The sequence below is a fragment of the Schistocerca americana genome, chromosome 2, assembly GCF_021461395.2.
Source record: "Schistocerca americana isolate TAMUIC-IGC-003095 chromosome 2, iqSchAmer2.1, whole genome shotgun sequence".
In the NCBI taxonomy this organism is placed as follows: domain Eukaryota; kingdom Metazoa; phylum Arthropoda; class Insecta; order Orthoptera; family Acrididae; genus Schistocerca; species Schistocerca americana.
This window is the reverse complement of record NC_060120.1, coordinates 990329729-990345266: the sequence shown is the minus strand read 5'-3', so window position 1 is coordinate 990345266 and position 15538 is coordinate 990329729.

The window sequence follows — 15538 nt, the reverse complement described above, 5'->3', positions numbered from 1 at the left end:
GCTGCTAAACGTCACCGGTTGGAGAGGAAGATTCACGAGTTTTGTCACCGAGACACCAAGGAATTTTTCGGCACTTTCCAAAATACAGGGGAAGCCCGCAGACTTTTCTCAACAAGCGTTTGTTGTATTTCCGTAAACGGACTAGAACCTAGCCCCGGATGGGCTCTGACCTTGATTGGCAGAAAATTCGTCTCAGCACAAAATGCATCTTGTTTCCCATACTTTGGACAATAAAATGGCGGTGGCTCATTATAGGCATACGCATTTAGGAAAGTCTGTGGGCATTTCTGGTTACTCCTCAGGGACCTCACGTAATTTGCACATCTCTGAAAAGGCGCTTTGATGTACACCGGCCTGCAGCGGCCTCCTCACGCGATTGCACTGTCCTTAGGGGGAATACTGGGAAACCTCCCGAATATACGCTAGGTCGACAACCCAGCGCCTAAAGCCTGCAGCCGGTCTCTCTCGCCTCTGTCCAGCAAAAGGGAATTTTAAAAGATCAAACTCCAGCATAAGCGCTGTTCCTCCATGCAGCAAAATTTAGGATCACAACAGCAAAGAATTAGCTGATAGTCACTTAGCGACATGTCGCTAACCAGTCATGTCATACACTGATAAACGATCCAGTTGCGATGATCGTAATTGGCGATGTTTATTGGGTCAATATGGCAGCTTGTTGGCGTGGTCTACTGCAGACACCCACGATCAACAGTATACACCTGTACGATGTGCTCCAACACACTAGTCCGTGCATCAGCATTCTGCTGTTTTGTTAGATTTGTCACAGATCGCTACCTATCCTACTTTACACAGCAGGCAAGCCTCCGATCACCATGCTCTGTGATGAGGCGTGAACGCCCGTCACCTTGCCACCTTCTCGTGGTCTCACTGTTCTTCATCCACTTTCAGAAGACGCTCACGGCAACAATACGCCTTCGCCGTTTCAGAACTTCGCATTCCCAGGCCCTAACAATCCGCGCTTTGTCAGACTCGTTTGGGTCGGTGATTTCTCCATTTTCGGCCCGCCACGCAACTCCATTAGGCAGCACCGAATCTCGTAGCAGCAGTAGTTATAATATTTTGGCTCCTCAGAGGATACGTGCTTTTTGTCAGATGATTCAGCGAACGGCACCCGTTCCGTGCATGGCATTAACATATCTCGACATTAGTACATGTACTTAAAGATCCGGTGGAGTTTGCTTATGCCTTCTGTCTAAGATGAGGGTTGAGAATGAAGGTTTTGTTACGTATGTGTTCTAGTTTTGTGTGTTTGATGCTTAGTATGTTATTAAGTTTGTAAGGTGTCAAGCAAATAACACACCTTAGACTGATTTCCTGAAACAATTCCAGTTAAATCGATATGCCACGCAACCTAGTTACATGAAAATGTACGAATTTTATTGACAGGCAAATCGAATAACCAAGTCGTCATTTCATGAATATAACCCAGTAACACTCACACTAGTAATTGCATGCAAATATTTTCCCAAAACAGAGCTACGAGACGCAGTTCTGAGGAGAGAAGAATTTTACAACAGCAATTCCCGTCCCGCATTCAGCTGAAACTTTCACTGGGGGACATATAGCGGACACAGTGAGACGCAGGGGTCACTGCTTAGGCCGCCAGCAAAAGCTGCCCTTGTCCCTGCTTTTAACAACGACCCTTCGGAAAGCCTTTCTATAGGAAAACGGCTGGAAATAGCAGATAAGCATGTGGAGAAACCCAACCCAAAACGTTGGTGCCTCACTGTGGCCACCTGCGTAAAAACCCGAGTGGAAAGAAGTTTTTTATCTCAGTATTGCGTTGTATAAGTTAAACTCTGCCCTATGAAAGAAACGATGGCTGTGATAGGCTACAGAAACTCCAGTGGATGGAGTTATGACAAGTAAGAATGCTTTGATTGGCCAGAAAGAAGAAGAGGTGCTACCATCTTCGATATAGGCAAATTGCAGACAGAGAAATTCGCTCTTTCTCTTGCACAAAATCGTCGAGTGTTTGAGCAAGGCGACTCGCGCCGCACTGAGACGATTGTGAGACTAATTATGTGAACACTGGTTCACAGGCTCGTCTTAACTTTCAAGTAGTTAAACTGCAAAGTCTCCTAGTACAGAGAATTGCACCGAGAACTGGTAGTTAATGTTTGCAAGTGATTTGAGGGCAATTACGTATGCGCTATTCCAGCGATATAGCATGTACCATGCCAATTAACCTAGCTAGGGAACAACTAGGAGTCTCTGCTTCACTCAAGATGTAGGAAATGTATCTGAATGGTGTTTAACAGTCGAGAGAGATTTAGAATAGCTTCTCAGGTTCACTGCTCGTGCCGACAGCAGCCGCTGCCGCCAGCGCGAAAGCGAAACAAACGCACCCGTGCTACGCCAGCAAGTGATATTCAATTGGCACCATTAACTGCAGTCGTCTCCGTCTCTCCAATTTTTTCGTAAATTGAACCATGACCAATAGTTAAACATTTTCACGATTATCGGGCTTAATTGAAGCAGAAACACGAGATATCCAATATAACGAAAACAACTGATTGGTCAGTGTAGAATGCTTTATACTCTGAAGTTATAGAATTGTTTAAATTGGATACTTCTTTCCGATTGCTCTTTACCGACGTCCATCCATTGTTTGCTTATTTTAATTGTGCATATTAGGTTGATTGATATCTCTGACCCCAACTGCATTTACTTTGTTTGTATTTTATCGACCCCCAGTCATGGTCATCGACCATCTTACTATTCAAGGACCTTAGAATAGTAAGGAATTTCGCTTCACAGTTCTGAACACCCAATATCAATACTTTACCATCCTGTACATGTTAGAATTATAATTGCTATGTCATAAAGTCATGCTTAGAGTAAAATATAAACCTGAATAACGAAAAACTAAGATTTTCTTTTTTGGTAACATATAGCTACGTCTGAACCCGTACAGTAAATTTTGTTAGCCATAAAATTTCCTTTGCGCGGAGTGTAGGGGAACCAATATTGATATCATTGTCTGGTTATACCACTGTCCATACTGACGCACTCTTCTAAACTCTGCATGCATGACATGGTATCTTCCTACCTTCCAGACTGTAAGTTCAACACAAATTCCTAAAACACTCACAGAGCTTCCTTGCGCATCTGTGGTAGGAAGAGAGATCAGAGCCAGTCTCACACCTATTAGAAGTTTGTAGTTACTGTGAACAGTATGTTATTCTCGAAACTGGTGAGTGGTAATACTCCTAGGATGCTTATAGTTAACATGATTGGGACCTCTACTTAAGGATGGGAAGAAACGGTGAAGTGTCTGTTTTGTTATAGCGTGATTAGTGTGTTTTGTATGTTAGATGTGATGGACGTCATGTTTCTGTCTTGTTGTACTTGTGTCTTGGAAACGAACCAGGCTGCATCTACCTTATAACGATTCCAACAGTAAGTGCTTCGTTTTGAAGCACTTGTAGTTTGTGCAGCCAAGCCCCAGACACTTTTTGATCCATTTTGAGACCCAAATACACTACTGGCCATTAAAATTGCTACACCAAGAAGAAATGCAGATGATAAACGGGTATTCATTAGACAAATATATTATACTAGAACTGACCTGTGATTACATTTTCACGCAATTTGGGTGCATAGATCCTGAGAAATCAGTACCCAGAACAACCACCTCTGGTCGTAATAACGGCCTTGATAGGCCTGGGCATTGAGTCAAACAGATCTTGGATGGCGTGTACAGATACAGCTGCCCATGCAGCTTCAACACAATACCACAGTTCATCAAGAGTAGTGACTGGCGTATCGTGACGAGCCAGTTGCTCGGCCACTATTGACCAGACGATTTCAATTGGTGACAGATCTGGAGAATGTACTGGCCACGACAGCAGTCGAACATTTTCTGTATCCAGAAAGACCCGTACAGGACCTGCAACATGCGGTCGTGCATTATCCTGCTGAAATGTAGGGTTTTGCAGGGATCGAATGAAGGGTAGAGCCAAGGGTCGTAACACATCTTAAAAGTAGCGTCCACTGTTCAGAGTGCCTTCAATGCGAACAAGAGGTGACAGGGACGTGTAACCAATGGCACCCCATACCATGACGCCGGGTGATACGCCAGTATGGCGATGACGAATACACGCTTCCAGTGTGCGTTCACCGCGATGTTGCCAAACACGGATGAGACCATCATGATGCTGCAAACAGAACCTGAATTCATCCGAAAAAATGACGTTTTGCCATTCGTGCACCCAGGTTCGTCGTTGAGTACACTATCGCAGGCGCTCCTGTCTCTGATGCAGCGTCAAGGGTAACCGCAGCCGTGGTCTCCGAGCTGATGGTCCATGTTGCTGCAAACGCCGTCGAACTGTTCGTGCAGATGGTTGTTGTCTTGCAAACGTCCCCATCTGTTGACTCAGGGATCGAGACGTGTCTGCACGATACGTTACAGCCATGAGGATAATATGCCTGTCATCTCGACTGCTAGTGATATGAGGCCGTTGGGATCCAGCACGGCGTTCCGTATTACCTTCTTGAAGCCACCGATTCCATATTCTGCTAACAGTCGTTGGATCTCGATCAACGCGAGCAGCAATGTCGCGATACGATAAACCGCAATCGCGATAGACTACAATCCGACCTTTATCAAAGTCGGAAACTTGATGGTACGCATTTCTCTTCCTTACACCAGGCATCACTACAACGTTTCACCAAGCAACGCCGGTCAACTGCTGTTTGTGTATGAGAAATCGGTTGGAAACTTTCCTCATGTCAGCACGTTGTAGGTATCGTCACCGACGCCAACCTTGTGTGAATGCTCTGAAAAGCTAATCATTTGCATATCGTAGCATCTTCTTCCTGTCGGTTAAATTTCGCGTCTGTAGCACGTCATCTTCGTGGTGAAGCAATTTTAATGGCCGGTAGTGTATTTTACTAATTCGCATCAGGGTCATTACCACCAATCTAGAGGGAGATGATTTGTTGGTCGCCTTCTGGTAATGAGCTTGACAGCGTTGCATTTTTCGGGATTAATTTTAATTTTCTAGATGTTGCACCACTGAGTAGTGTGCTCAGTATGCCGCTGCAGGGCGCATGGCGAACGGCAGCAGGTAGGTATGCTCGTGGAAGGCGGCTGTGGCTGAGCGGACGGAGACGCGGCTGGCGCTCCGCCGTCCATCCATCAGGCGGCGCACGGCGCCCGGCTGCGCCGGTTCCCACGTGAATGAGTAACGGCCCGGGCCCCGAGCCGCCGGTGCAGCTACCGCGGCCGCACGCAAACCCAGACACCTGCCGGCGAGGCGCGCCACCACCGGCGGCCGTCTCTAAATTAACACCGACCGCCGCGCCGCCGCTACTGCCAACAACGTCGAAGCCGGTCGCTACACCACTCAATCTCGTCCGCTCACGCAGGCGATACTTTCCGATGTAAGAAATGTGCCGCGCCGCAGTTTGACCTTGGCACGCGATCGCCTGAACGAAAACACTGTATTCTGAGACTAGGGCCTGCAAGTGGCCTTCGGTGTTACTAATTCGTCTCCTATGATAAGTAGACTAACCGTTGATTAATTGATCCTATGACTTCTAAAACAGTGAAGCGCCAAAGAAATTGGCATAGGCGTGCATATTCAAATACAGAGGGTGTAAACAGGCAGAATATGGCGCTGCAGTCGGCAACGCCTATATAAAACAACAAGTATCTGGCGTAGTTGTTAGATGGGTTATCCGGCCGAAGTAGCTGAGCGGTTCTAGGCGCTACAGTCTGGATCCCCCCCACCGATACGGTCGCAGGATCGAATTCTGCCTCGGGCAAAGATGTGTGTGATGTCCTTAGGTTAGATAGGTTTAAGCAGTTCTAAGTTGACCTCAAAAGTTAAGTCCCATAGTGTTCAGAGCCATTTGAACCATTTTAGATGCGTTACTGCTGCTACAATGGCAGGATGGCAGGTTATCAAGATTTAAGAGCGTCTGAACTTGGTGTTATAGTAAGCGCACAAGCGATGGGACACAGCATCTCCGAGGCAGCGATGAAGTGGGGACTTTCCCGTACGACCATTTCACGAGTGTGCCGTGAATATCAGGAATCCGGTAAAACATCAGATCTCGGACATCGCTGCGGCCGGAAAAAGATCATGATAGAATGGGATCAACAACGATTGAAGAAAATCATTCAACGTGACGGAAGTGCAACCCTTCCGTAGATTTCTGCGCATTTCAGTGCTGAGCCATCAAAAAGTGTCAGCGTGCGAACCATCCAACGAAACATCATCGTTATGGGCTTTCGAAGCAGAAGGCCCACTCGTGTACCCTTCATGACCACAGGACACAAAGCTTTACGCCTAGCCTGGGCGCGTCAACACCGAAATTGGATTGTTGATGACTTGAAACAGGTTACCTGGTCGGACGAGTCTCTTTTCAAATCGTATCAAGCAGCTGGACGTGTACGGGTATGGAGACAACCTCATGATCCATGGAGCGTGCGTGTCAGCAGGGCACTGTTCAAGCTAGTGTTAGGTCTCTAAAGGTGTGGGGCAATACCACCCACTGTTCCGACTGGCTGAAAGCTAATGGCGCCACCACGGACCTCTAGCACTCACTGTTCCAATTGGCTGAAAGCGACTGGCGCCACCGAGGGCCTATAGTACTCACTGTTACGACTGGCTGAAAGGGACCGGTACTCGCGAAATCCACATGTTGTTACCACCGTGTCCCAAAAAGACATAAAGAGAAATATAGAGAGAAGGAAAGTATGAATGGCAATTAACAACTGTTACTGAAGTATTAACGAGGAGTAGAACACTTGTATTAAAATTTCTATGAAGTTTTTGAATAACAATTCATGTAATTTGTAGACTATTTTCGCGACAGTTGAAAGGATTAAAAGTCGACTCGACATAGTGGTATGACCCTGAGGCTACCAGTTTATTTCATAAGCGTTGACTTTCCTGGGGACGACAGAACGTTCAGAGCGTGTATAACAGTTAAACGTGTGATCGGTGACTCGTGTTCTTCAAAATTTCTTTTTTTTTTTTTTGTTTTGTAAATTTGGCAGAAATGTAACAATTGCATTCAAAGCAGCTAATGGTTGGATGTCGTTAGATTGTAGGGATAGAGTTTTGCGACACAGTCTATTCCATCCGTATGTAATGTCAGTTTTGTGGAAGCATTGAACTTATTAGAAGCCAACAGCACGGTCCTCAGCTGATTCGAATGTAAAGTCAGTTCTATCTGTTGTATCAACTTTCACGGAGATTAATCTGATAACAATAGTTTCTCTACAATTGAAATGGATCCAATAAGCGTCAAGCAAGTTCACTCGTTCTTGAAAGAGAGGAAGCTACAAAGCGGAAACCACACTCCCCCAAACTGGTAAACATCTGATTGGTGGTGAATGGATATAATTTTAACAGCTTGAATGTGCTATGTAGTACACCTTAAGGCTGAAAACTACGATGGATCATCGTATATAAATTAATGTCTCCAAAACCACAAGGGCGAACATTGCGAAGGGAACTGCCTACAGTGAACATTTGGATTCGGGTACGTTGGAAAAGACTATTGGTCTCAGTGATGTGTGAGTGTGTGCGTGCGTGTGTGTGTGTGTGTGTGTGTGTGTGTGTGAGAGAGAGAGAGAGAGAGAGAGAGAGAAAGAGAGAGAGAGAGAGAGTGAAGTCTGAGTATAATAGATACACGTAGAGCGCGGAACGGTAATAAGGAGAGAATACGCGAAAGAGACAGACGTTTATTGAAAACGGTTATTATACCAACAAGTAAGCTCACCATACAAACTACAAACCGTATACAGCGGTGGATTTGCACCTGATGGCTACAACTGGAATTAATTTGTTTTCCAACGTAAATCATTTCCACATTAAAGCATTTTCATATCTACCAAGTTTCGCTGCCATAGGACAAGAACAACATTCACTGCAGCTCCGTGAGAAGCTGTCCTTTACAACAACGTGGTATGTGCAGGTGTAGTAAGAAAGCTCGCTGTGGAAACGTGACAGAACGGCAGAAATGAGCTATCGTGTTTAGAAGTTCCCATGACCACAGGGTGAACGAAATTACCCGATTTGATGGTGTATCAACGCGGACTCTGCAACCTGTCTAAAAGGAATGCTGTACAGCCTAAGCCATATACCAGCGCGCAACAAGAGTGATCGTAAATGTGTATTAATGTAAAGGGACCGGAGGCGTCTATCACACCTTGTCAGTGACAATCGGTTTCAAATCAGACGGGAACTGCTGCTGTCATATGAATTCAGGTCATTGTTAGCCAATTCAGAGCGAACATTGGAAGAAAACTGCCTGAAATGAACATTTGGATTCGGGTACGTGGCGAAAGTCTATTGCTCTCAGCATTACGTAATGCTGCCTACCTTCAGTGGACCAAAGAACACAGAAACTGGGCAGGTCAGACGGATTAGCTACTGAAAGAACGACAGTCGCTATTTCCTTCTTTTGAAATCATACAAATATGTCCAGGCCTAGTTTGGCCTGGAGGTGGTTCTTTAATGTTTTGGGGGTGTTTTCCGTACCATAATTTCGCCCTATTCATCCAGCTTACTATAAGATGCACCAGGATGTTTCTCTGAACATTCTTGGTTACCAGGTTTGCCCCCTCCCTTCTATATCTTCGTTATCGAATATGCTGTGATATTTCTTTTCTTCCAATACGACATCTGCCTTGTTCACAGTACTGCAATCATATGTTTCTGATTTTACAAACACTGTGAAACTACAAAGCATCTCGACTAGCTCACTAATTCGTCCGATCCTAATCCCACGGAAAATGTTTGGGACTATATGGAACAGCTGATCAAACGTCGCAATAAACATCCCAGCAGTTTAGTATCCCTATGAGAGGTGGTATACAGTGAGTGGCTTCAGTTCGATACTACACATCTGTACAGACTTGGAGGGGGGAGGGGGGAGGCTATTTTCCTCATCGAACTTAGGTCATTTGTAAGGCTAGCATTGGTGTTACATGGCATTAGCACTATGTCTCCTGGGTGTCAGTTGAACCGATGAAAATGTCATAGTGGTTCTTTTCCAAAGCAAGTAATTCTAATTTTCTGGCATAACATACGATTACACAAAACAGACCTCAAGTTTGTTACGGAATTGAATAACTGAACGCTGACTTTCAAAGTCAGAATGTTTACTCTCTTGACATTTTTATTTTATGGTGAGTCCTCTGAACACAATAACGTCAACATCTTTTTTTTAAAGTGGAAGTTACATTGCATTATTATCTGCCTATTGCCTATTTTGGAACATTTCCGAAATTGAGAGTATTTCATGCTGACATTAGTAAATTGCGTCACGTACATTTTAAAAACCCATTCAAAGACAAGAGCCAACAGCCTTTACTCTTTTACATAAGAACTAACTTATTCACCAGGAAAATTTATGGCAGCCAGTGTCTTTCAGAATGATGAGAAAATGTGTGATGTGAAACAGGTCTCACTTTCGAAAAGGAAATCTCTATAACGTATTTCGAGACAGGGCAAATGGGTTTTTAAAAGTCGCTTTCGCTTAGTTCACTGAAACCTCTAGTAAACTAAAAATACAAACTGTAAACCTTCCAACATTCAGAGGAAATTAAAGCGACGCCATTTTTTCATCATTTTTTTCAAGATGAAAGTATTAAACATCGATGGTTGATTTTGCCACCGTGCCTACGCGAGACGACTGAAAGCCGAAGTAGTATCGGAAGATTCTCTAATCCAAGAATATTAGTCATTAGTAACCAGTGAAACTGGTTCTTCTTTCATAGCAGATGTTTATGCGTTGTACCGTCGGTAACAACAACGGCAACGAAGGTAACAGAATGCACCCGAGAAGCAAATCGCGTTGCAGTGTGCATAGTCACTAACACTGCTGTCAACTGCTCCGCAGCAAACCATTCCGTACGAAATGTCGAAAACAAAATAATTATCAAACATCATTTAGCAACCTACAGTGTCTTGCATGCATCACAAACAAAAAGGAAAACGAAGCGCAGCAGCATTACAAGTGACATTGTCAGATTTTACTCTATGTCTATCAGACGATGAAGTCCCCAAACTTAAACGGCGAATGATATCAATTACCAGATTATGACTTCAAAAGTTAAGCTATAAGCCAATTAGTTACTCAAAAGTAAGAAAAATGAAGGAAATTATGTGAGGATCGTTGCAGACTACTTCGCGATTGGCGAAACAAGAGAACAAAGTGGATGTACACAAGGAGCTGTGTGTTCCAAAAACAAAAGTGTGTTGCTATCACTGTTTGGGGGAGAAACGAAGTGGGGAAAGTCATTTCCTGCAATTATTTTACTGAGATCCCGGCAAAAATTAGTAAAAGGTATCTAAAAGAACCGGTTGGCAGTCTCCTATCCACATGAGTAGAGAGATTGCCTCGGTTACACAAGGACTTTCCCTCAGACTGAAACAGCTGATTCCTTCTCATTGCCCTTCAGCTTTAATACAATTTTCGGATACTTTTGCGAAAGTATCTGCTGACAAGAATAATGTACGGATGGAAAGAAAAGATAATTGACGATGACGATCATTTCCGGCTCAGGAAAGGTGAAGGCAGCAGAGAGACTGCAGAAAAGTCAAAACTCGCTAATGGGATTTGTTGATGAAGAGAAAGTGTTTGATGTTGTAAAATCGTGTAAGACCTTCGAAATTCTCAGAAAATGATAGTTAAAGGGAAAGACGGGTGATACGCAACATGTGCAAGATCCAAGAGCGAATAATAAGACTGGAGGATCAAGAATGAAATGCTCAGGTTAAAAAGAGTATAAGAGGGGCTGCAGTATTTCACTCCTATTGTTCAAACTCTGCATCGAAATATCTCTGACGGGAATAAAATAAGGTTCAAGAGTGGAATTAACATTCAAAATGTTTGGAATGGCTCTGAGCTCTAGAACTTAGAACTACTTAAACCTAACTAACCTAAAGACATCACACACACCCATGCCCGAGGCAGGATTCGGACCTGCGTCCGTAGCGGTCGCGCGGTTCCAGACTGAAGCGCTTAGAACCGTTTGGCCACACTAGCCGGCGACTTAATATTCCTGATGAAAATATATCAATGGTGAAATTCTCTGATAACATTGCCATCCTCAATCAAAGTAAAGAAGAATTACAGGACGTACTGAATGAAGCAAAGAGTCTAACGAATACAGAATGTGGATTGCAGGTGAACCGGAACAAGACAGGAGTTGTGATGATTAGCAGAAATGAGAATAGCGAGAGAGTTAACATAAAACTGGTGATTATGAAGTAGGCAAAGCTGAGGAATTCTGCTGGCTGTAAAGCAAAGTGACGCGTGACAGATGAAGCATGGGAGTTAAAAAAAAGTAAAGAATAGAAAAAAATCAGACGAGGACATTCGAAGTGGGTATTCCTATCCTAGAGAAGTACAGTGATTTCAAACAAAGGCCTTAATAGGAAGAAATTTCCGAGAATAAACGTTTGGAGCACAGTGTTGTATGGTAGTGATAATGGATTGTAGGGAAACCGGAACAGGAGAGGATCGTAACGTCTGACATGTGTTGCTACAGAAGAGTGTTGAAAATGATGTGGACTGGCGAGGTAGGGAACGAGAACGTTCTCCGCAGACTCTGCGAAGAAAGGAATATATCGAAAAAAAATGAAAAGAAGAAGGGACAGGATGATAGGATAGGTGTTAAGGCATCAGGTAATAACCATCGTGGTACTCGAGGGAACCGTAGAAAGTGGAATCTGTATGGAAAGACAGAGATTTGGATACACCCGTCAAATAACTTGAGGACGTAGTGTAAAAGTGCCACTCTGCGATGAAGAGTTTGGCGCAAGACAGGAATTCATGGTGAGCCGTACCAAAACAATCAGGAGACTTCTGACGCTATATATATGGCCATTAAAATTGCTATTTCACGAAGATGTGCTACAGACGCGAAATTTAACCGACAGGAAGAAGATGCTGTGATATGTAACTGATTAGCTTTTCAGAGCATTCACACAAGGTTGCCGCCGGTGGCGACACCTACAACGTGCTGATATGAGGAAAGGAGGAGGAGGAGATTACTGTTTAACGTCCCATCGACAACGAGGTCATTAGAGGCGGAGCAAAAGCTCGGATTAGGGAAGGATGGGGAAGGAAATTGGCCGTGCCCTTTCTAAGGAACCATCCCGGCATTTGCCTGAAGCGATTTAGGGAAATCACGGAAAACCTAAATCAGGACGGCCGGACGCGGGACTGAACCGTCGTCTTCCCGAATGCGAGTCCAGTGTGCTAACCACTGCGCCACCTCGCTCGGTCATGACGAAAGTTTCCAGCCGATTTCTCATACACAAACAGCAGTTGGCCGCCGTTTCCTGGTGAAACGTGATTGTGATGCCTCGTGTATGGAGCAGAAATGCGCACCACCACGTTTCCGACTTTGATAAAGGTCTGATTGTAGCCTATCGTGATTGCAGTTTATCGTATCGCGACATTGCTGCTCGCGTTGGTCGAGATCCAATGACTGTTAGCGGAATATGGAATCGTTGGGTTCAGGAGGGTAATACAGAACGCTGTATTGGATTTCAACGGCCTCGTATCACTCGCAGTCGAGATGACAGGCATCTTACCCGCATGGCTGTAACGGACCGTGCAGCCACAGATGGGGACGTTTGCAAGACGACGACCATTGGCACGAACAGTTCTATGACGTTTGCAGCACCATGGGCTATCAGCTCGGAGACCATGGCTGCGTTTACCCTTGACGCTGCATCACAGACAGGAGCGCCTGCGATGGTGTACTCAACGACGAACTTGGGTGCACGAACGGCAAAACGTCATTTTTTTGAATGAATCCAGGTTATGTTTACAGCATCATGATGGTCGCAACCGTGCTTGGCGACATCGCGGTGAACGCACATTGGAATCGTGTATTCGTCATCGCCATACTGGGGTATCGCCCAGCGTGATGGTATGGGATGCCATTGTTTACACGTCTCGGTCACCTGTTGTTGGCACTGACGGCACTTTGAACAGTGGACGTTACATTTCAGATGTGTTACGACCCGTGCTCTACCCTTCATTCGATCCCTGCGAAACTCTACATTTCAGCAGGATAATGCACGACCGGATGTTGCACGTCCTGTACGAGTCTTTCTGGATGCAGAAAATGTTCGACTGCTGTCCTGGGCAGTACATTCTCCAGATCTCTCACCAGTTGAAAACGTCTGGTCAACGGTGGTCGAGCAACTGGCTAGTCACTGTACGCCAGTCACTACTCTTGATGAACTGTGGTATAGTGTTGAAGTTTCATGAGCAGCTGTACCTGTACACGCCATCCAGCTCTGTTTGACTCAATGCCCTGGCGTATCAGGGACATTATTACGGCCAGAGGTGGTTGTTCTGGGTATTGATTTCTCAGAATCTATGAAGCCAAATTGCGTGAAAATGTAATGACATGTCAGTTCTAGTTCCAGTGAATACCCGTGTATCATCGGCATTTCTTCTTGGTGTAGCAATTTTTATGGCCGGTAGTGTATATACGCTTGAGATTTGCTACTTGCATTAATTTGATGAATGCGCTATAATGGTAACTTACGTTTGTGAGAACTTGAAGAGCAAATAAGGGAATAAGAACGTGGAGGTCGCTGCAGTTGTTTTGCTGACAAGTGTCAATGTCCAACGCCGGCGGCCGCGCTGCGCGCCCGCGACCTGGCGTTGTTTTCTTTGACAGCGGCCCTCGCCCTCGCCTCGCCCCCTGCCGTGGCGGCTCTCCAGGGCGCGCCTTGCCTTGTCTACACTTTTTCATTCCGCCACTTGAACCACTCCTGCTGCCTGCGTCCCTCCCTTATCCTTTGTGTGTTCCATCCCCCGCCGACACTTACCCGATCTCCTCTTTGTGTACCTTGGCTGCTCGAGTTTGTTCTTCGGTCAAGTAATCGCGGGGAAACTCTATACCGCAGAGCCGTTAGCTCACGTACGTCTTCAACCTGACGTCGCAAGGCCCCCATATCTCGGCTCGTATACATACAGAAAGGAACATTTTCCACGCTGCACGTTCATGTGCCTAGCTGAACAGCACGGGGTGGTCAGAATATCTCAGCAGTCGGTATCAAATATTCGGTGATAAGGACGAAGAAACGGAACAAATGGAAAAAATTCAAAGGCATCATTCAATATGCCCTAGACAAGTACGTTCCGAGTAAGGTTGTAAGGGATGGGAATCATCCACCACCATTCAATATCCATGTTAGAAAAGCGCACCGCGTCTCAGGTTCAAGAGAAGAAAAACCTAGCTGACAAACAAAAGCTTAACGAAGTGAAAAATAAGCGTAAGGAGAGGAATGAGAGAATCGTTCAATGAGTTTGAAGTAAGTCCTTAGCAACCGACAAGACAAAACACCCTAAGAGATTTTGGTCGAGTGTAAAATAAGTAAGTGGGTCAAAATCATCTATTCATTCTCTCAGCGACCACACTGGCACCGAAAAGGAAGATAAGAGAGAGAAGGCCGAAATGCTAAATTCGGTCTTCCGAAGTTGTTTCACCACAGATGATCGTAACACTGTCCCTCCTTTCAATCGTCGTGCGAGCGTCGAAATGGCAGATATTGTGATAGCAGATCGCGGAATCGAAAAGCAGCTACAATCGCTTAGTAGTGGAAAGGCTTCATGACCAGACGAGATACCTATAAGGCTCTATAAAGATTGTGCGGTAGGACTCGCTGTCCTTCTAGCAGTAATTTATTGTAGATCACTTGAGAAACGAAATGTGACTAACCACTGGAAAAATTGCAGGTCATTCCCGTTTTTAAGAAAGGCCGTAAGTCAGATTCACACAATTATAGACCTATATCGTTGACGTCAATTTGTTGTGGAATTATGGAACATGTTTTATGCTCAAGAATTGTCACGTTTTTGAAAAATTAACATCTCCTCTATAAAATTCACCATGGGTTCCTCGAACAGAGATCCTGCGAAACTCAGCTCGCTCTGTTCCTCCATGAGACCTACAGCGCAGTGGACAACGGCGCTCGGGTTGATGCCATATTCCTTGATTTCAGTCAGGCATTTGACACCGTCCCGCACTGCCGTTTAATGAAAAAAATACGGGCTTGAGTATCGGAGCAGATTTGCGATTGGATTCAAGACCTTCTTGCTTCTTTTTAAATAGAGGTGGAGCCCCTCCACGCCCACACCGGCATGATGGCCAACACAAAAGGTCTACTGCCATCTCTGCATAAGGGTTAGTATTCACTAAAGTGAGGTGTCGTAGGATGTGGGTACTGCGCTGTTTGCATATTAGGATTAACCATTAATACGCGCTCATCTGGAGATAGATTGGTCGAAATCTGACGAAGGGTAGCGGTTTGAAGGGCAGAGGAAAAAAAGTGCCAAGGCAAGGGCCAAGGGAAAAAAACCCCTGCGAAAGTTAGGTCGGGCGGAAAGAGCAGTAGCGGTTGTCTTGCTGCCTGCGATAGGTTGTGTAAGGATAGGCTTTGTTAGTAGTGGGTATCATGCATGTCGATACCTTCACGTTGTGCGTTTGCGCTGCTCGGCGGCTGGCGCTGGGTGCTGGTAC